We start from the raw sequence: 23,438 nt of genomic DNA on the forward strand, positions 1-23,438 counted from the left end.
CTATGCTGTCTACTTGTAAGAACATTCCTGAGTAGGGTTTTGTCCAGCCTTGATGAGCCCAGACTCAAAAAATAAATAAAAAATAAAATTGAACCCCCCCATCGGTGCCTTGCCAAAGCAATCAGTGAAAATATCCAAGAGCACCATTACCCCTCCAAAAACCACATGAACTTAAATGGTAAGCCATGTGAACATTACCTCGGGGTGACTCGCTCTGCAGCTGCTTGCAAATCCCTTCCCACCTCCCCTTGCTGTTCCTCTCTCAAAGGAAGGGATGTTCACAGAGAATGCTGATTCTTTGTAGACTTAAGCTTTCCCTGCTGTTGCTTAGGGCTGTGTGCTCAAAATAAATCGCACTGTTTAAAGCAGGCACAACCCAGAGTTGTTCTTTTCTATTGCTTTCCCCTGCCAGCCCATGTTGGAGAACAGGATGGGGCAAGGAGGTTAAAACAATAAAAATCACAGCAGGCAGGTAATTAATTGCTAATCCCCAAGGCCCTTTCACTGTGAGGCTTCCAAATATTTGGACAAAAGAACACCATTTCAGAGTTGGAAGGGACCTCGGAGGTCACTAGTCCAACCTACAACTGAACAGAAGTCTGAACAAATGAGGCCACAAGGAGCAGAGAGAAGAGGTAAATTCTGCCTCAGTTATTCAGCTACCTCTGTCACCCTGGGCAAGTCATTTACCTCTCTGGGCCTCAGTTTCCTCCTCTGTAAAATGAGGTTTCACTAAATGGCCGCTCAGGTCTTTGGGAAGCAATAAAATGGAGAACCAGAGGATGTGAGTTCCAATCCTCTCTGAGCTTCAGTTTTCTCCTCTATAAAATGAGGAGGTTGGATTAGATGACCTCTAAGATCTTATCCAGCTCAAAAAATGATAATGGCTCCATAACATTCCTTAAAAATGGTCATCCAGCATCTGCGTCCTAAGGCAGCCTACCTCTACTATGACCTATCTACTAAGACTATTCTTCATTGATGAGAAGATTGTCTGGTTCTCTGTGTGCATTTTCCATGACATGGCCAACTAAATTTGGATTTTTGTCACTCCCCTTAGTTACTCCCAATTCCCTCCTCTAGAGTCAAGCCTGATTCTTCTTCATTCATAGGACTGGAGATGCAGAGTGGGAAGGGACAGTAGAGGCCCCCTACTCTGTACTCTCTTGTTACAAAGAAATCACATCACAGGGAAGTCATACCAATGGTACCCCTTCATGCCAGGAGTCCACCTTTCTCAATGCAGCCCAAGATCAGTCTATCTTATTATGGTTGCCATGGAGCCCTACCAAGGACCTTGTTGTCCATTGAAGTGCCCAGACTGTACACAGTACCCTGAGTCCACATCTGGAAGCATGGTATAAGAATAGCCCAAGTTGGGGTTCACGGTTCACCCCACTTAGAATATTAGAAAGTTACACCTTGAAGGGACCTTAGAGAGGCCACCCAGTTTGACCCTCTTCTTTTATAGCAGAGCCTCTGCTACCAATGATCTGGAAAAGTACCTGCCTTCACCTTTAATGGTGTTAGGATTTTTGAAAACTGTAACCTGGGTGCCCTACAGGGCTTGTTTTAAGGTAATCCATGATGTTTATTAATTAGTCATCATTATTGACTTGACATCATGCTGTCAGTTAAGTAAACTTAGTATAATTAATGAGACTGGTAATAATGTCAAGACATGTGGTGCTAATTATTTTTCAGTGAATGAATTCATCACTAATATAAATAGGAACATGAATTGTACCATGAGCTGATATTGATTCAGGTTATGTATCATTTAGTCAAAGGGAAGAGGAGGGAAGGGTTTCTGGTACTGATAAGTACTGAGTAATCTCAGGAAGAAAATTATATATGGTCACAGGTATCATAGGATCCTGGCTGGAAGGAACCTCAGAGGCTACTTAGCCCAACCGCTTCATTTTGCAGATGGAGAAACTGAGGCCCAGGAAGGTAAAGTAATTTCCAAAGGTTACTGAGGCATTTTGGAAGGGGTGGGATTTGAACCCATCTTCTCTGACTCTAGGGACAATGTTCTTTCTATTGTACTACTAGCCTTGACCTAGAAGTTGGGGTCTATCCATAGGCTGATCATTATGGAAAAATGCATTATCTCTTGCTTCTGTTGAGTTTGCCAAATAGAATGAGCTTTTCATGAGGAATGATGGGAGTGAGAAGGAAGGAAAATGGGTAGTAAGGAGGTAAAATCTAAGAGAAGTGAGAGATTGGAAAGAGAGTACCTTATTGTGTTCACTGAATTTGACCTCCCAGGTCTAAGAAAACTATACCCCAGAAAGAACTGGTAGGAAAGCAAGTCACTAGATGTGTCTCCAAAAGTAATTTTCCAGAAGAGGAAGAGCTGCTTCCTGGCAAACAAAATGATCAAGTGGATTCAGTACTAGTTCAAGAATAAATGGAAAGAACAGTGAATACCTGGTCATTTTCTACCTAACTATAGGGTAGTGAGTCTTAAAGTTCTGTCCTGAAGCCCAATGAAAAGAGATTCATCTTATTATTAAATAATAAGTTCCTTTTTAAAAAAAATACAAAGGTTTTAAATAGATTCACCAATAACTTGTACCAAGTCATAGGGCTCTACTCGCCATCCCTGTCATTTCCCAAACCCAAATTACCTTCACTGACCACTATTCCCTCATATGTGTTGTCTCATCCTATTAAAATGTAAACATCTTGAGGGTAGGAACTGTCTTCCTTTGGGGTTTATGTTCCCAGAATGTAGAATATTGGGTGGCACAAAGCGAACACTTAGTAAATGCCTTTCCATTCAGTGGTATAGTCTTTCCTTAGTACTAAATTATATACTTTAACAATGACCTAGATTCTAAGAACTGTGGTAGATTCAAATTGTTCCATCATTTTTATCTTTAGTAAACAAGAACATTCAATGGATATGAAACAACCAAAACAGACCATTAATTGACCTGCCTGTTGAAATTCTTTCTATTTAGTCAGTTTTTAAAAAGGCTTCCAAACTCATTGTTGTTATTAAGAAATAAGCACCAGGGTAATCATAGCCAGTAGCATATTAGAAGAGTCAGTGACTTTCATACTATTTTAGGAGAAAAAAAAAACAAGGTTGTAATGATAGCCTGAATGCCGGTTTTCAGAGAATCATCTGAGCACAATTTGAAGAAGTTCAATACCAACAGGTGAGAACATTTTTTTTTCATGTCAGCTGGGTGGCTCAGTGGATATAGTGCTGAGCCTGGAGTCAGGAAAACTCATCTTCCTCAGTTCAAATCTGGCCTCATATGCTTACTAGCTGTGTGACCTTAGGCAAGTCACTTAACCCTGTTTTCCTCAGTTTCCTCATCTCTAAAATGATTTGGAAAAGGAATGTCAAACCAATCCATTATCTTTGCCAAGAAATCCCCCAAGGGGGTCACAAAGAGACAGACATGACTGGAAATGACTAAACAACAAGGACCATAGCAATGGAATGGGTCTAGCACTGTAAAGGTCTTTCAAGATCATTTAGTCTGAATTCTTTATTCTAAAAATAAGACAGCAGACACAGAGAGGTGATGTGACTTGTTCAAGGTCACACACAAGGTAGCAGAGATCAACTCAAACTTAGATCATTGTAAACTCAAACTGCCTTCATCTTTTTGCCTTTGTGTGGTCAGCACCTAGCATAGTGTGTATTATAGGTGCTTAATAAATACTTGTCAATTGATTGATCTCAGTATTTGGCAGGCCACATATGTTGTAAGGAGCAGAAACAGGCTATGAACCCAGGTCTCTTGGCTTCAGTTAGAAAAAAAAATAAAATGAAAAATGGGCCAAGCACCTCTACCTCTTCAATGATGATGATGATAAAGCAGCTGCTATTTGAAGGAGGGGTGCTAAACACCGCACAGTCTTTACACTGCCTAAAAGCATTAATGTAGCGGCTGGTGTCCTCAATATGTGATCTTTGCCCATTAACCAATGAGTTGGTATCTTGCTAAATGAACCTGATCATATCCAATTTGATATGAATGAAAACTCCAGAAAATCACAGCTATATGGAAAGATAACTCTTCCTAGAGACATTTGTTCAGAGACAAATGAAGGAATTATAAGATCCTTGAGGACAGGGTATGCCTTTGGCTTTTCTTTGTATGCCCAGAGTGCTTAATACAGTGTCTGAAACATAGTAAGGGCTTAATAAATGCATGTTGGTTTACTGGATTCAGGAGACCTGGGTTATTATCCTGGATCTTCCATGAGCCAGCTTTGTAACCTTTGGGAAGTCATTTCCCCTCTCTAGTCTTCTATCAAATGCTGGGACGGGGGCAGCTGAGGTGACCTATATATGATCCCATGAGTCTATGAGTTGATTTAATCATGAACTTATATTCAACAAGATACATCATTTAATTCATTACAGAATATTTTGCTTTGAAATGTTGACCTTGAATCTAAGTGTACACATGATACCTCATCCATTCATCCCCCTTGGTGATCTTATCATCAGTCCTGATAATGCCCCCACTCCTCCCCATCTGGAATAGCACTGGTCTAAGGTGGGAGGGGGATTGCTCTAGTTTCTGGAGGAGTTAATTAAAGTTCATTTTTGGGAACTCCGACCCTGTCTTGGGCTCCTTAAAACTGACCTCAGCCCCAGAACAGACCATAATTCATATCTCCATCCTTTCATTCATCCCTACATTTTGTTATTCACCCTTTTTCCTGCTTTTTACTTCTTGTTCTGGAATCATTAATCAAATCAATACTAGCACTTGTCCTCAGAAAGACACTTCAGCCCTAGAATCCACACCTTTGAAGCTGCCTCAGTCCCTATGGGCTCTTCCCTCTGATTGTATGGCTCCTCCCAGAACCTCCATTTAAGAGTGTCACCCAAGCCAGCTCTCTATTTCTCAAAAGGGTACAATCCCTTCTCCATCATGCCCTATGCCAAATACCCTCCCCTTCAGTCTTTCCTCATTAAAATGTAAGCTTCTCATGGGCAGGAGTAAGCTTAATAAATGCTCGTTGGCTACCTCAATGACTGGAAAGGGCTATGTCAATCAGCTGACCTATGGCTACACTCATCATCTCCAGATACTCCTTTCCCTGGTCTCTGCTCTTCTATCCATGGCAAAGAGAAGGTGTCTTAGGCAGGTAAAATCAAGAAAATGCTGCAAATAGGTATTCTTGCATTTCAGCAAATCCTTGGATCACTCATATGGCGTACCTACCATTTGGCTAAAAAGACAATCAAATTGATATAGAACTGGCTGAAGGAATAAATCCAAAGGAGGGGCAATGAAGTGGTTAATGTCAACATTGTGATGTGATTTCAAGGATCTCAAGGCAAGGAATGCCTCACTTTTGACCCCCCAAACAGTTTTAAGCTTAATATGCATAATTATCATTTTCTCCTTCACTTCCTTAAGCAGAGACAATCTACAAAACAATCAATCAAGCCCTGAATTATAGGTTTGCTGATTTCCAACATGTAAATGCTCACATTGAAAACTGAACAATCATCAGGGAGCTGGTGTGAGCTGGCTCCAGCATATCCCTGAACCTAGGATATACTGACATCATCAGAATTGTGGGTCTCAACTTTATTTCCAATTATGTGAAAAAGAAGAATTTGCCCTCTCAGGCACCCACACTTTGTTCCAAAGGTGAACACGTCTTTCAGCTTTCATTCCCTAATAAGCAAAATGCTCCAAAAAGATTGAATAAAAGAGAAGTAAAGAAAAAGGAAGGCTAGAATTCTCCAGCATCACTTGGGGAAGCATCAATTAATTCTAATGGAAATTAGAACCCTGACCCAGAGTTCAGAGCTTGGAAGAGGGCCTGGAGCTACTTGAGTACAGGGTTTGAAATGTGTGCATATGTTTAGCCAGGCTATTACCCTCTTGCCTTTGGCTTCCTGGTAAATCCCAGTGCAGAACTGCCCAACCAAACCTGTAGACCCTCCCCCTGGGAACTATTCTAAGAGCTATACATCATCAAGCCAGGGAGGTGCACACTCCACTGGGGTTTGTCCACAGCAAATGGTTAAAACCAATTTGGCTTTTTTTTTCTGTTTCTTGGCAGTAGTCTCCCTGTCTCCCTCCCCAACCCTCCTCTCCTGGGGCTGTCAGTCAGCCTAAGCCACATCATTAGCAAAGCCAATCTTTAATGGAAAAATCACATAATACATTCCATAGTGGAAGCTGTAGATTGTGTTATTATCTGTGTTTCCAATTGGCCATGCCAAATCTGCCTTGCTTCCATGTTTTAATCAAGAGGTGAAATCCAAAGACATGAAAATTCTATTGAATGAGATAGTGTCTCTGGCTCTGGCAAAGGTCCCTAGGAGGCAACCCGTTATTCAATGTATCTCAATACAGAGAAGCAAAGTTGAGTAGGGGGTAGAGTGCTAAGCTTGGCATCATTAAGACCTGGGATCCAATCCCATCTAAGACACTTACTAACCATGTAATCTTGAGCAAGTTGCTTATTGTCTTTGGGTCTCAGTTTCCTCATTTGTAAAATGAGGGGATTATCCTCAATGAGCTCTAAGTTCCCTTCCACATCTAAACCTATTGTCCACTGAATGCTCCTGAAGAGTCTATTTCTCAGGATTCTATAAGGGTCAAGCTGGCAGAGCCAGCTCTTCTAATCTAGTTTTCAGTAAAGGAAGGCATGCTCAGTGGAAGAAGAAGGATACTCCCTCTATATAACCCTCCGTGGTTCCCTGTTGACCCTAGAATAAAATATGGACTCCTTAGCTTGGCATTTGTTTAAAATAAAATTTTGTTGATATATTTTGTGTGGCATAGGACAGGAGAAAGAGCACAGATCCTACATTCAGAGGATCTGTGTTAAGATCCTACCACTGGGGCAGCTAGGTGGCGCAGTGAATAAAGCACCGGCCCTGGATTCAAGAGTACCTGAGTTCAAATCCGGCCTCAGACACTTGACACTTACTAGCTGTGTGACCCTGGGCACATCACTTAACCCCCATTGCCCTGCAAAAAAAAAAAAAAAAAGATCCTACCACTGATTCTTGCCAGCCATGTAACCATGGATAAGTCACTTACATTTTTGAGCTTTATTTATTTCTCCCCATAAAATGAAGGGGGTGGACTAAATGACCTTTCCCTTCTAGCTTTATGGTTCTGACATTATGATATATGTTTCCTGCATTTACAAAGAGATCTCCTCCCCATCCCTCTCCCAGAGAGACACTGAACAAAGAACTTAAAAGGAGAATAATTGAACAAAACTAGCAAGCATATTGACAAATAACAAGAGCTACTGTGTATGTATTGCTTTAAGTCTGACAAAGTACTTTAAGTATGCTATCTTATTTGATCCTCACAGCAACACCAGGAGGTAGACACTTTGATTTCTTCCATCTGACAAATGAGGAAACAGGCTGAAAGAGACCTTCCCCCTCCAGTCAAACAGCTACTAAATGTCTGAGGTAGGATCTGAACTTGGATGTTCCTGACTCTAGGTCCAGAGCTCTCTGCTGCCACCTAGCAGTTTAAAAGTCTGATATATAATTTTTTTTTTTTTTTTTTAGGTTTTTTGTTCGTTTGTTTTGGTGAGGCAATTGAGGTTAAGTGACTTGCCCAAGGTCACACAGCTAGTAAGTGTCAAGTGTCTGAGGTCGGATTTGAACTCAGGTCCTCCTGACTCCAGGGCCAGTGCTCTATCCACTGTACCACCTAGCTGCCCCAAAAGTCTGATATATAATTAACAGTGCTCCATGTCCATAGTGCTCCAATTTCTTCAAAGAAGAAGCAGAGAAGTCTTCTTGTATCTCCTCTTTGGGATCAAGTTAGCTTGAAATTTAAAACCTTCCTCCAGTTTGTCTCCAAACTACCTCTTGTTGATGGAAAAATATTAATACTTTATCTATCCTCTTCAAGAAAAGGGTAAGCTTTTGTTCAACCAATTTCTCTTTTTTTCTTTTTCTTTCTTTCTTTCTTTCTTTCTTTCTTTCTTTCTTTCTTTCTTTCTTTCTTTCTTTCTTTCTTTCTTTCTTTCTTTCTTCCTTCCTTTCTTTCTTTCTTGCAGGGCAATGACGGTTAAGTGACTTGCCCAGGGTCATACAGCTAGCAAGTGTCAAGTGTCTGAGGTCATTTTTGAACTCAGGTCCTCCTGAATCTAGGGCCAGTGCTTTATCCACTGCACCACCTAGCTGCCCCTCGATCCACTTTTTTAAGGGAAAAAATGTCTGGACAGGGTTTGGGGCTGGGAAAATATATTTCTTGATTTTAGAGAAACTTTACAAGGTAGTTTTTAATGGGCTTCCATCTTCTTCAGCGTTTTTTCATATTTCTTCCCATCGGGCTCTCATTCTAACCAATTGATTGAAGTAAATACACCATCTCCCACTTCCCTGGATCAAGTATCCTTCCACTTTCCTGAATCCTCCTCTTTCAAGGTTTAGTTTATGTCCCCCCCCCTCCTCCTGGAAGTATTCCTTGATATTCCCAAGGTGAGTATGTATATGTGTTTATATTGTATGTATATATATATGTATACATGTATATATATATACATATGCCTGTTTAGAAACATAGATTTGTATTATGTATGTGTATCTGTGCATATACATGTATGTATTGTATTGTGTATATGTATGTGTGTGCATGTCTCCCATGAATGTGCATGGATATTCACATGCACACATAGACATGGACATGGACACAGACATTGATGTGGACAAGGATATAGATATATCTCCTGTCTCTAGTTAGAATGTAAGCTCCTTGAGGGCAGGGGTTATACCCTTTTTGTCACTGAATTCCCAGTACCTAGTGCAGTATCTGGCATTAGCATTTTCTTAAATGCTTATTGTGAATTGATATGTAGTAAAAGGTTTTCAGAAAAATAAATGTTTGCTACAGATTAACGGTGGTTGGAAAACATTTTTCTGGTGCATCCCTTTGCTCCTAGGGTAAATCTTCTTGGATCTACTTGCTTCAGAAGGTTCTCAGAGTGTCGATGGTGTTCCCCGCCCCAACTTCTGACAGAATATAGACTCTTAGCTAAAGGCACAATTTGAACTTGGTCCTCTCCCATTCTCAAGGTGGCTGAATAATGAGGCAGGCTCAAGACCACCTAAGAGCTTCTCCTAGGAAGGGGGGGATCCAGTTTTTTGTTACACTTGAACTCTTTCTGATCCAATATCTACCAGTGACTGAGAGTAAGTTGTGGGACAGGACAGATTTCCTGACAACTTTGAGACGAATTGGAAATCCCTTAAGAATAGGAAGTCCGGCCCTGAAAACCAGAGATTTGGAAATCCTGGAGATCTTGTTGAGATATGAATTGAATTTGTCTACATAAAAAGCCTTCATTCTAGGACTACTAGTTATACTAGAAGATTGTTGATGTTGTTCCTTCATTATCGAAGAGGACCATGACAGATGTCATAACTTGCAATGAATCGGATTTAAGTGAGGGAAGGTTGATACTGGAAGATATTCATAGAATCCCAGAAAATCTTGGTTAGAAAGGAGTTCAGAGACCTCTTAGTCTACTACATTCCTGGACAGGAATTCCTTCTCCTGCATCCCCACCCAAGAACCAACATCTGAGGTCCTTGGATGAGGAGCTCATCTTTGAGAGGTGGAAACTAAAGCTGAAATAGACTTATATCTTAAGGACCATAGGCTGTAAGGGGTAGAAGGAGGATTTGAACCCAGATTTTCAGGGTTCCAATGCATAAAATAAGGAGAGTGGACCCAATGATCTTTAAAGTCATTTCCAGCTTTCCTTCTCTCCCTAGGAGTTCTATCTTCTCTCTCCTCCATCAAGGAGAACCACTTTCCTATTGAAAAGGGCTGGGAGGAAAAATAATCATGTCTCACATTAGATTGGAGCTATAACAGTAATAATAATAACTATGAAAACAATAAAAGCTAACATTTATATAGTGCCTACTATGTGCCAGACCGTATGAGAAGAACTTTATAAAAATGATCTCATTTGATCCTCACAACAACCCTGCCAGGTAGGTGCTATTATTATCCCCATCTTATAGTTGAGGAAACCGAGGCAAGCAGAAGTTAAATGATTTACTCAGGATCACACAGCTATTAAGTGTCCAAAGCTGAACTTGAACTTTAGTCTTCCTGACTCCAGGCCTTGAGCTGTATCCAGAATGCAACCTAGCTGCCGTAATATATTATCTATTAAATATACAACAAATTATTTCATCCCAACAACCTGACAGAACAGGGGCTGTTATCCCCATTTTAAAGATGAAAAGTCTGACGTTCAGAGTGCTTGAGCAACTACCTTTTTAGACAGCCTTTTCTCCTTTGGGGCAGTTATTATTGTCAGGAAGTTTCCACTTACATGGATTAGAACCCTCTCTAGAGCTTGAACCTGTTGCTGATAATTCTGAGCCCCTCTCCCCCAGGCCAAACAGAACACATTTAATCTTTTTTTTGTACTATAGCCCTTTAAATTTTCGCAGAAAGTTACATCCCTCTAAAACTTCTCTTCTCCAATGGCTAGAGCACAAGACTTGGGATCAAGAAGACCTGAGTTTGAGTCAAACCTCAGGTCCTCCCTATCTGTGTGACCCTGGGCAAATCATTTAATCTCATTGTGCCTCCATTTCCTCATCTGTAAAAGGGGAATAATACTAGCAAATAACTCCCAGGTGTGTTGTGAAATGGGGTAACTTACGTAAAGCGCTTTGCACATCTTAAAGCACTTTATGAAGTGTGAACATGATGAAGAGACAGAGGAGGAGGAGGAAGATGCTGACAAGGATGGTGAAGATGATGATTCCTGGAGAAGATCAAGGGAATTAAAGGTCTCCATGGCCAAAGGGAAGGCTCTTTAACCCACATGATGCTGTTTCAAGTGCCCCTCCAATATATTATTACAACAGGCAGCTAGATGGTCCTCCTTCCCTGGAGGTATTCAAGCAGACTTGGATGGCCACATGTTGGCGATACTAAAGGATAAATTCCTGATTAGGACTGGATTTGGAATAGGTGGCTTCCATGATTGCACCCAGCCCCAAGATCCAGTGCAATCCGAACCGGCTGGCTTCCTTTCCAAAGAAAGCTACAGACTATCCATATGAGAGTCCTTCAAATCAGGGCTTCCTAAACTTTTTCTACTTCTGACCCCTCTTTGCCCAAGAAATTTTTACTCAACCCTGGTATATAGATGCATAAAATAGGCATACATAACCTTTTTTTTTTCAGGCAATGGGGGTTAAGTGACTTGCCCAGGGTCACACAGCTAGTAAGTGTCAAGTGTCTGAGGCCAGATTTGAACTCAGGTCCTCCTGAATCCAGGGCCGGTGCTTTAACTACTGCGCCATCTAGCTGCCCCCATAACCTTTTACTGTTTCCAAATTTTTCACGATCCCCACATTTAGTTACTCAATCCCATATGGAGTCATGACCCACACTTTAAGAAGCTTTGCTCTGAATAACTGATTTCCAATTCTCCTTTTGGTTGTTTAAGGCCATCTATCCCAGCAATGAAGGCCCCTCTGCTGCACTGAATTGCCTTTACTATGAATTTTTCATAAACTGTGAAATTAACAAACCTCCCCATGACCAACCTGTGAAATCTGCCATCTCCTACCACTGTTTACACAAGGCCTTCCTTTGCAGATACACTCTAGACGCTGTTTTAGCAATTTCCGTGAATGTTTCTCTGCTGCTAATTATGAGAATGCTAATCGGCTAACATCTCTTTACATTTATATGTTAATTAAAAAATGCTGAACTCTGGAAAGCCTTAATGCACTTGAGATAAAATTCAGCTACTGTCATCTTCACCATTACAGTTGCCCACTTGAAACAAAATTATCTGATGATGTTGTATTAAAGAATTAGGCCAAATAATCTGGTTAAACCTTTAGGATTATGGGATTTGAGGTTGTCTTGCCAACCAGACTGTTGAGAGCTCAGTAACTGAGATGCTATACCAAGAATGACTTTGTCAGGAGGTGGGGATGGGGGTCAGACTGGGATCTGGGTTTGCGTGGAATTGAGCATACAACCACATCATTTGGTCTCATACTTCAATTTGCACCGAGGTAGATGCTTTACTTGGTAAATGTTGGCACCCAACAATTAACATGATGCCAGTGAAATGAGACTGTGATTGATGGGAAGGGACTTGGTCATCTACACTTCCAGATCACCTCCTTTTGGGCCTCAGTTTCCACCTGTATAAACTGAAGAGTTTAAGTATAACAATATCTAAGATGCCCTTTAACCCTAATCTTCTTTGATTTTATGATCACATTATTCTAGGGTAGAAAAAGTTTCTCTCCTGGAGTTCCCAATACTGATGAAATCACAAGTTGTTCAAAAAAAGAATTCTTCTTAAAAGTCATTGGTTTACCCAAGATTTAGAGCAGGAAGGGACCTTGTTGTTCAGTCATTCAGTCACGTCCATCTCTTCGTGACCCTATATGAAGTTTTCTTGGCAAAGATATTGGAGTGGTTTGCCATTTCCTTCTCCAGTGGATTGGGGCAAACAGAGGTTAAGTGACTTGCCTGGGGTCATAAAGCTAGTGTCTGAGACTGGTTTTGAACTCAAATATTCTTGAATCTAGGCCCAGCACTTTATCTACTGGCCTTGGGGTCCATCTGAGTAACTGAGTCCCAAAGAAGTTAGGCAACCTGTTAAGTTAAAAAAGCAGAATCTAGCTAATCCCTCTTCCATATGAGAGTCCTTCAAATCAGGGCTTCCTAAACTTTTTCCACTTCTGACCCCTTTTTGCCCAAGAAATATTTACTGAACCCTGGTATATAGATGCATAAAATAGGTATACATAACCTTTTACTGTTGCCAAATTGTTCACAACCCCCACATTCAGTTACTCAATCCCATATGGAGTCATGACCCACACTTTAAGAAGCTTTGCTTCAAATAACTGACGACAATGATTGTGTCCCCTCTCCCTCCAAGGTGGGGGTACCTCTATCAGTTATCATACTATGTGATGACTTTTTCCAGTCATCATACTATATAAAATTATTTGTTTGTTGGTTGGTAACAAAAATCAAAATTCCTTCCCCTGGGCTTTGGATCTACCCTACCCGAAATCCCCTGAAAGTTAATGAAAATGTCCCTCTCATTCTGAATGATACCACCTCAAACATTAGCCTTCAGATACCCAAGGAAACAGACACAAAACCACATTCTTAAAAGCACCTTAGCTGGGGGCAGAAGGATTGAATGCTTCCCCTACTGCAGCGGATGGGAAGGGGAAGAGACAAAGACCCTAAAGTTAGCTCCCTGGTCAGAGGTCCTGGGATCCTATGAAGATCTGTTGGGGGTGGAGGGGAGGAGAATTCACACACACATTTCCTTCCTAATTATTCCTGATGGCTACTAATAATAGTTAGCACTTTAAAGTTTCCCCAAAAATATTTTACATATCAATAAATTTGATCCTCCTAAGAACCTCATTCGAGATTTATCTTTGAAGCCAAGAAGATGTAGGTACAAGCCTTAATTCTGCTCCAGACTGTCTGTATGACCCTGGGAAAATCATTTAACCCATCACTGCTCTCATCCAACTCTCTAAGACTCTAAGTTGAAGATGATGCAGAAACTAGAAGGGGGTCTCAGGACTCCCTGTACAGTGGTATGTTGAAATATAGCCTCTCCCCGGTCTGTTGGTCCTCCCAGAGCAGTGGCAGCCCCTGCTCACATAACTCAGCACCAGAAGGTAAGCAGGAAGGAGAGTTTTGAGTTCTTCCAGGTGCAGTATAGCCCAAGCATCACCTCCTTCTTGTGAGCAGGAAAATTTGAGAAATAGGGAAGGGCAAAATGGAAAGGGGAATTAAAGGTCTCAGTGGCCAAAGGGAAGACTCTTTAACCCACATGGTAGTGTTTCAAGTGGCCCTCCAACATCCTTCCCCCAGAGCTGACTGAGGAGTAGTTGATGACTACTAGGCCTGGGGAAGTCTTTCAACTCATCAGCTTGTTCATTCTCAAGATACTGGGCTGCCAGAAAGTTTGATTTTCTTTTTTCCATGGTCTTACCTGGTTATTTCTTTGGGAACTGATTGGACTGGGGAGATGGTTCTGTATTCTATCGCTTTTCCTTGGAAACCTATTATTTGCACTTTCTCCTTGCCCTGAGAAGAATGCATCAGGAGGCAGGTCTAAAAGTCTAATTGCTGTTGCCTGTGGGAGAAACTGATCTTTGGACCATGGCTGGACCTCCTTGTTCACCCCTTGGCCTTGGCTGGACCAGAGCTAAGGTCTTACCAACTGTGACTCCTCCCTCCCTCCCACACTGCCTCCTTGCATGAGGGATTCTGAGAATGAGAAATGGAGTCAAACCATTCTGTTAGCTGGAGTGGGAGACCACACCTACCTCCAATCCAAACTGCTCTGAATACATAGTCACAACTTTGTTTTTCCCCAACTTTCTGGTTCTTTGGGTAATAGCTTTAGAATTGGAAAAACATCTAGTCAAAACTCCTTATTTTAAAGATGAGAAAGTGGAGACCCAAAACAGTTAAATATATTGATCTAGAGATGGAAAGCCCCAAGGAAGCCATCTACTCCAACTCCTCATTTTGCTGAGGAGGAAACTGAGGTCCAAGTAAATTAAGGGACTAACTCAAGGTCACATAGGCAGAGTGCTTCAGTATCAGAATTTGAATTCAAGTCCAGGGTCAATTCTCTGTTCTTTTCACTGTACCATGTTGCCTCAGGACACGCACCCTCAGTTGACTATAGGATGATGTAATAGTTAAAAATTCCTCCTGAATTTGGGAGCATTTTTAGTCTAGTCTCTCTTGCAGGCTATCTCGGCTATAATCATTCCCCCAACTTCCCTTCCATTTTCTGAAATCATACAGAGCATCCGAGAGGAGAAAACACCCCTAAATGGGAGCCCACCACTCTCTGTAAAACCTATGACACTGGCCTGTGTCCTGGAGTCTATGGACTTCTACCCACTGACAGGACTAGACAGAGCTTGACCCCCCCTGGGGATTTCAAGTGTGAAGGTTACCTCTCACATAAGACCTTTGCTGAGGCCTTCCCCACTCCTGCTGTGACCTGAAAACAATCACACCTGAGGCCTGGAGAATGAGACCAGTTATTGTTCCCTTCTTGGGCCTCTCAATGGCAGAGGCTGTTTGATTTTTGTCTGGATATCTCCATAACTTAGCCTGATGCCTGGTGCCTAATGAGTGCTTACTAAATATTTGTTTTGACATTGATTGGTTGATTAATGTGCAGTTAATGAAGCTGTTGCTTTAAGTATTCATTAATCTTTCTTACTCTTGGGGGACGATTCTCTATGTCCAAAATGGGAATGGATAGAAGATAGCTGAACTTCTTCCCACAAATGAGCACATTACTCAGAAGTGAGAGCATATAGAAACCCTTTAATCCAATTCCATTCCATTCAATACAACTAACAATTATTAAACACCTACTGGGGGCAATGCACTATCATAAGTCTAGATGAGACACAGTAACTACCCCCTCTAGAAGTTATGTTCTATATCATAGATATAACTCTACACTCAAAAGTCACAATTAGGTAGGAGATCCAGAGAATGAAGGTTTTTCTTTCTTTTTTTCTTTATATTCTTGACCTTAGGCAGAGATGATGTGCTGTAGAAAGAACACGGATTTAGATTCATGGGACCCGGGTTCAAATCCCAGCTTTGCTACACATATTAGCTCAGTTTCCTCATCTGTAAAGGGAAGAGTTTGATCTCCTAGGTGATCTTTGGGGTCCCTTCCAGCTTCAAATACTCTCTCCCGGTGAACACCCTCATAGGAGAGTTGAGTCATTCAGCCTGGCACTTGGTCAGTGTGATCTAAGAACATTTAAAGTGAATTTTAGAGTCCACAGGCTGGGGCTGAATGACAAATATAAACTCCTCTGCACTGTTCCCTTATTAATTTATTCTCAACTTTTTTTTTAGTAATATTTCTTGCCAGTAGATATGAAATAGAAAACATCTAACTAGAGTTAAAATTCCTACTAAACACTCGGGCTCTGTAAATCAGCTTTGGAGAAGGGGCCTGCCCAGCGTCTGGATGGCATGCTACTGCCCTCCTGTGTAATAAACATTGCTAGCAGTGATTCTGGTAGCAGAAAAATGTTCACCCGATTTTTTTTTCTTTTTAAGGCAAGAGCCCTTAAGAAGGAGAAAATGGACTTTTCGAAAATCCTCTTGATCCCAGATCAAAGAGAGCAGAACCCAATTAAATCAGGGCAGCTGTTAGGATCTTTACCCAACCAAAATGGCTTCTTCTTTCCTCCCCCTTTGGGGCATTCTCTTCTCTGTTTTAGACCCAGGAAAGCACTCCTATTTCTAGACTGGATCAGCAGGTGTCAGCAGAAGTACAACTCCCTGCCCCCCCATTTTACAGAGATAGAAACTGAGGTGCAGAAAGAAGAAACAAGCCCCCCAGGATTCTCTACCAGTTAGTGATCAAGACTCTTCTCTCATCAGACTCAACTAAATGCCCTTTCAGCGTATGTTTAGATGCGGCCTCTGACACTTACTGTATGACCCTGGGCAAGTCACTTAACCTTTGTTTGCCTCAGTTTCCTCATTTGTAAAATAAAGATAATAATAATCCCAGGATTGTTGTGAGGATCAAATGACATAACATTTAAACAGTGTTTATAGCACGGTGCTTGAAACATAGTAAGTGCTTTTTTTTTGTTTTAGGGAGGCAATTGGGGTTAAGTGACTTGCCCAGGGTCACACAGCTACCGCTAGTAAGTGTTAAGTGTCTGAGGCCAGATTTGAACTCAGGTACTCCTGAATCCAGGGCCAGTGCTCTATCCACTGCACCACCTAGCTGCCCCCATGAGTGCTTTTTAATATTACCTATTATTTTTGGGAGGGTGGTTGTTTTGTTTTGATTTGGTTTGGGTTTTTTTCAGGGCAATGAGAGTTAAGTGACTTGCCCAGGGTCACACAGCTAGTTAAGTGTCAAGTGTCTGAGGCTGAATTTGAACTCAGGTCCTCTTGAATCCAGGGCCGGTGCTTTATCCATGGTACCACCTAGCTGCCTCCAATGTTACCTATTATTAAACAGCATGAAAGGCAATAGAATGAACATCTGGAATCAGAAGACCTGAGTTCCAGGTACAGCTTAGCTATTTCCCCGTTTTATGGTAGCTACAGGTACAGAATGGTGACTATGTATAGACGAAGGTAAGATTTAGTTTTATTAAATTGTTTTTCTTTGTTTCAGGGAAACGTTCTGGGTGGGTTGTTTTTTTTTCCTTTTGGTTCTGATTTCTTATTTTTCTTCAGAGGAGGGATAAGATATTAGAAAATGACAGCAATATTTCAAAGCAGCAATAAAAACTTCAAACACATATGTGTTCTAGAATTAACACCTGTGACCCCAGGTACACGTTAGCAGCATTTCTCCTTACTCCCTATGTCTCCTCAAAGAGAAAGTAGGTCCCTAAAAGTAAACGTCTCACTCAAAGGGATAATTACAAGTGTGGGTACCAGGCCTCTCCATTTCTCTTGGCTCATATTAAAAAGAAGCTTCAGATTAGCACGCACCCCCATTCAAACCAGCAAGGCTAGGTCAAGGCCCTCTTGTGTAATTGTGCTTCCTAATAGGATTACTTGCTGCCCACAGGCATAACATAAAAATCCCTCCGTTGAAAATACCCACGGAAATGGATCAAGCCAGATCAAATCTCCAGCAAACACCCACTGGCCCAGATGCCACAGGCAGAGAAAACACCACAAAAGAGGAGGCCTGTGATTCAATAAGAATTTATTAAATGACTACTCTCCGTCAGGTGCTACGCATAAAAACGACAACAATCAACAGTCCCCATCCTCAAGGGGCTTATATTCTTGTGGGGATTTAGGAGAGATCAGGCTCTTGACCACTGGGATAAACTTCAGAGCTGAAAGAGATTGTAGAGCAATTAGACCGTGTTAATTTTCTGAAATAACTAACAATGAGAGCTGCCTACCAAAAAAAAAAAAATGGTCAGTTCAGAGAGTGGGAGAAAGCAAGAAATGAAAGAAAGTAGAATCTTATTTTCATAGAATTCCAGGACCCTGGGAGGAAGGACAATGTCAATTCAGGTCTGTAACCAATCGATAAACGGTCATTATTAAGCACCTACTATGTGTCAGGAATGGAGCCGAATACTGGGTATACAAGTAAAATGTCCTGGCTCTGAGGCCAGCTCTTTGCCCATTATACCACACTAACTTTCTATCACATGCTGGCTGTGTAACCTTAGACAAGAATCTTAACCTCTTAATTCCTCAGGCAACTCTTCTAAAGAGGAAGCCAATCTACTTTGGTGGAGGGAGTTTTCCCCTATAGGAATTCCCTATATGAATAAAATCAGAGGTCCAGCCCCTATCTCTATCCCATTACGATATATACTCTAGGGCCAGGAGGGACTTCAAAGGTCCACTACAACCCCTTCACTTTAGGATAAAAATTAGTGTCTACAAGGGTGAAGGAACTTGCCCCAAATTTTGGATGAGGTGAAACTGATACTGTCTTTTAGACACTGAACTCCCACCATCACCACCATCCCCTAAGGAAGAGACCTTACTCAAGAGATGATGATTCCCCAAGGATTCACTCAGACAGGAATGAAACACTCAAGATCCTAAGAGCCATTAATCAGCCTCCAGGTATTCATTTAGCATTTTTCTGTGCCTAGGTCTGGATATACACAATGAAGTCCAAGCTTTGGTTCTGCCTCCAAGGAGCTTCTGATCTAGTTGGAGGGATGAGATAAATAAATAATATAGAGTAAAAACAGTGTGGATAAATTAATCTGTTTACAATTCTCTATTAAGTGCTTATTATGTTCCCAGAACTCTCCCAGGTGCTAGGTATTTGTTACTGTGTTGGTTCTATTGTGTCCAACACTCACTTTGTGATCCCATTTGGGGTTTTCTTGGCAGAGATACTGGAGTGGCTTTCCATTTCTTTCTCTAGCTCTCATACATGAGGAAACTGAGATGAACAAGGTTAAATGACTTGACCAGGGTCACACAGCTAGTAAGTGTCTGAGGTCCGATTTAAACTCATGTCCTCCTAACCTCAGTCCCAGTGCTCTATCCACTCCACCACCTAGTTGTCCAGTGCTGGATACACAAAGACAGAAATGAATCATTCCCTAACTTTGAGGTATTTATATTCAGTTGGGAGCTCACAATTAAACAACATTTTCAAATGCCTATTTTGTTGTAGGTGGTGCAAATGCAAAGGTGAAAGGGGGTGGAGAAAAGGGAGAAGATCCTGCCCTCAAGGAATTTATAATCTATTAGGAGAGACAAGTATTTTCAATGATAATTAATGTTTAGACTGGTGTCATAGGAAAAATGAAGGGCTCTAACTCCATTTTAAAGTTCTCTACCTATTATGAGATTTATTAGTTATTAGTAAGTATAGAAATAAAGTCAATAGCAGGTCTATCTACTCTCAGGTAGCCTGGGATGCAGAGTCCCTGTTTATACATTTTATAAAATATAAAACCTCAGCACCAAACAGATCACACACTTACCTAGCCTTCAAGGTCACTAATGATAACAAGAACAACAATAATAGTGATCGTGATGATAACCAACATTTATATCATACTTTGAGGTTTGCAAACACATTATACATGCTATGTTATTTGATTAAGCAAGACAATGGAGAGTGAACTCTTTATCTAAATGAGTCAAGCATGCCTATGAATAAAGACACCACTGCAGAAGATCAGCAGAAAGGGACTAGAGAAGGGTCCAGAGTCAAATCCCCTTTGTAAGGATGAAGGGGAGCTAAGGGAAGAGAAAGAATCTCCTCAAACCCTAGGCTTTGTAATCAAGGGGGAAAGTCCACTACCTTCACATCTTTCTCCTACCCTGGTTGCTGCCTTCCCAGCTGCCTTTGGTGGACCGTGGCTTGTGGCATGGGCCATGCAGCTTTCAATCCTTCCACCCTTCTCCTCCAACCCCCTATTTTTCTCTCTGCCATGGTGCCCCCTGACTAGTGCCTCTGCACTTCAACACACGCGCACGCGCGCACACACACACACACACCCCTTACCTCCTCATAACCACAAGATCTCTGGGAGGCCAACCCCAATCCCCAATCTTGAGCGACACCTTTCACAGGATAGCAAACTGAATCTCACACTTGGTCCCTGGAAGCTTGCTCCATGAGATTTTCATTTCTGCCTTACCCCTCCCCCCATCATATATTTGTGTAGCCTACCTCCCCCATCTCACTACTTTCAATGAAAGCGGGGTGGGGAGGACAGGAATGAAAATTTCATAAGGGACTTGAATTAGAAGCATTGAAAGAAGGGGAGGGAGCTCTTCCTGGGGCAATTAGACACCTACTTCCACCACCAGAGTACATTTTCACCAACATCTCCTGAGCAACTCAGAGAAAGGACCTTTGTTTACATGACAGTTCCAAGTTAAATTCCTAAATAAATGTGGAGAGGGACTTTGGGATGGCATTCTCTTGCCAGTTGGAAAGAACTGAAGCCTTTTGCCTGCTATACCCAGCACCAATCCATTTCCATAAGCACTGACCTTTAACCTAAATTAAATTCAATGTAGCATAACACAAAAGGTTGCTTAGTGTGGAACCAAAGGGCATAGGTGCCAATACCAGCATTACCACTTACTATCCCTGTGATAGCCATGGCGTGTCACTTAACCTCAGTGAGACTCAGTTTCCTTATTTGCCAAATCAGAGGGTTAGACTAGATGACCACTGAGATAGGTCCTTTCCAGCTCTACAGCTCTGAGCTAATATATTAGGTCCTAAGTCATTTCATGGGCCTCAGTTTCCCCATCCAGCAAAGGGGGGCGTTGGACTAGATGGCATGCCCAGAAGAGTTGGCAGCTGGGTTTGAAGTGTCAACATAAGTCAACAGTCAAAGAAGAGTAGATTAGACCAAGACCTGAGCCTCCCTCTTACGTGGAGGAGACGTAGAAATGTCGTCCTTTGGCAGAGTTCTGAGATACTTGTTTATCCTATTGTAACAAATGTGGTTCAGAGCTGCCACCATCCATCAATCCATCACTCCTGTCCTCCAAACATGTTTTCAGCAAGATCTAAATTAATGTTCAATTACCCACGGACGTTATTATTAAAACAGAGCTTTAAAATATGTACTGACAATTTTTAAAAAGAAAATCTCCGGCACTGAGGAAAGATTTTTTTTTAGATTGAAACAAGGCCCAGCCAGGTTTTCAGAGCCATCTGTTTTCAAAGCCTACCTTCCTACTTGTTTACCACAGGCTGTCTGCTGTTTTAACAACCTCCAGTGGGATTCCTCAGGTCTCATTATGCAAAATCATGCTTATGCATTCACTTCAGCACTTGCCCAACTCATCTGCACGCAGACTGCCTTCCCTAGGCAGATCTCCCGCCCTCTTTGGGGCTGCGGATCAAAACGAGTGGGACAGGGTGTCACCATGCATGCTCTGGAAGGCTGTGGCTGGGAGGCAGGCCTGATTTGAGACCTTACCTGAGCGGAGGCTGCCACAGAAACAATACACATAATCACAGAAATGAGAGTCCAATCCTCCTGCACACACACAAAAAGGATGGTCTCCATACCAGGCGCTCCCTAGAAAAGCAGGCTCATTCTCCATCTTCTGGCTGCTCTCACATCCCTGAGTCTATTTATCCTGGCTTCTTCCCCCCCCCACCCCTCCCAACAGGAAAGACTTTGGACATATGGCATTTTGTATTGGCTAGCCAGTAAAGATGGTGGAGAGAGTGCCGGGCTTGGAGTCAAAAAGCCTCGAGTTCAAATTCTGTGACAGACACTTCCTTAGCTGTATGGCCCTGAGCAAGACACTTAAGCCATCTGGGCCTCAATTTCCTCATCTATAAAGTGAGGAGGTTGGAATCAAGCATCTTAAAATTCCCTTCCACCTCTAAAAATATGATCCTCGGAGTCAGGACACTTGGCTTCACATCCTGCTCAAAGAATGAGTCCCAACTCAAAGCCAAGGGTCCTGACATTGACACTGACCAGCTCTGTGACTGGACAAGTCATTCCTCTCCTCAAGGATCCCTTTTCTGTGAAATGAAGCACAGAGATCTCCAAGACCTTACAGCAATATTTTTCCTAGAGTCCAGGGATCATAGATCTAGAATTGAATGACACCTCAGAGGCCTCAAAGTCACTTTACAGATGAAGAAACTGAGTCCCAAAGAGACTGTGACTTCCTCAAGGTGGAATGGGTAGTATCAGATGTGGGATTTGAATCCAAATCCTTCGATTCCAGAGCCAGTACTCTTGCCCATTCTTTATGGGATCCGATGACCCTGAGACTCCATCATTTGGTGACATGAGAAGGTATTTTTGAGAGTCTTCTCCCCCAGGAGGGAATGTATTCCCTGTTGCAGAGTATCCTATCCTTGTTCTTGCTGTTGTTCAGTCATTTCAGTCATGTCTGACTCTATGACTCCATTTTGGGGTTTTCTTTGCAAAAAGACTAGAGCGGTTTGCCATTTCTCTCTCCAGCTCATTTAACAGATAAGGAAACCAAGGCAAACAGGGGGAAGTGACTTGCCCAGGGTCACACAGCTAATAAGGGTTTGAGGCCAGATTTGAACTCAGGGAGATGAAGCTTCCTGACTCCGGGCCGAGCACTCTTGGCACTATGGCTCCCCCAGCTGCCCATGTCCCACCCCACCTGCCTCTCAATGACACACTGCTGCTTCTATATAATCTTTCAGAAAATATAGCTTTGAACCCTACTCAAAGTCCCACAGATAAAAAGTATCAAAGGTAGAATTTGAATGTAGTTCATGACTCATAATCTAACACTCTTTCTGGCATAGCACGGTTCCTGGGACAAGAGCATCAGAGTCTCATCTGCTAAAAGTATCCCAGAGACCACAGAGACTCTGCCAATCTGTCCCTTGGGTAGAATCCTTTCTCCTTTGCCCTGGCCCAGCAGAAAGAGGATTAAGATGCAAGGACCTGGGTAGCTTGATGAAGCTAGACCCGTGCACAGTGACATGTGGGTGCACTCATATGCATGTTTGGGTGTGTCTATTGTACATGGATGTGCTTTGGTGGGTGTATCTGGGAGGAGATACTTATTGTATTCCATGGACACTGTGTGTTTTGGTGTGTACATGTATATTTGTGTTTATATGTGTGTTAGTGGGTTTGTAGAATGAATATGCATGGGCATGTACATGTGTGTGCTTTGAAAGATAGATGAAAATGCTTGTGGGTATTTGTGTGTTCAAGGCAGCTAGGTGGTACAATGGATAGTAGCCAGACCTAGAGTCAGGAAGACTTGAGTTCAAATTTGTTCTTAAATATTTCCTACCTATGTGACCCTCGGTAAGTCACTTAAAAAAAAAACTTTGTCTCAGTTTCCTCATCTGTAAAATGGGGGTAATAATAATACATATCTCCCAAGGTTGTTATATGGATAAAATAGGATAATATTTGTAAAGTACTTTGGAAA

This window comes from Dromiciops gliroides, chromosome 4 (assembly GCF_019393635.1).
Source record: "Dromiciops gliroides isolate mDroGli1 chromosome 4, mDroGli1.pri, whole genome shotgun sequence".
Classification (NCBI taxonomy): Eukaryota; Metazoa; Chordata; class Mammalia; order Microbiotheria; family Microbiotheriidae; genus Dromiciops; species Dromiciops gliroides.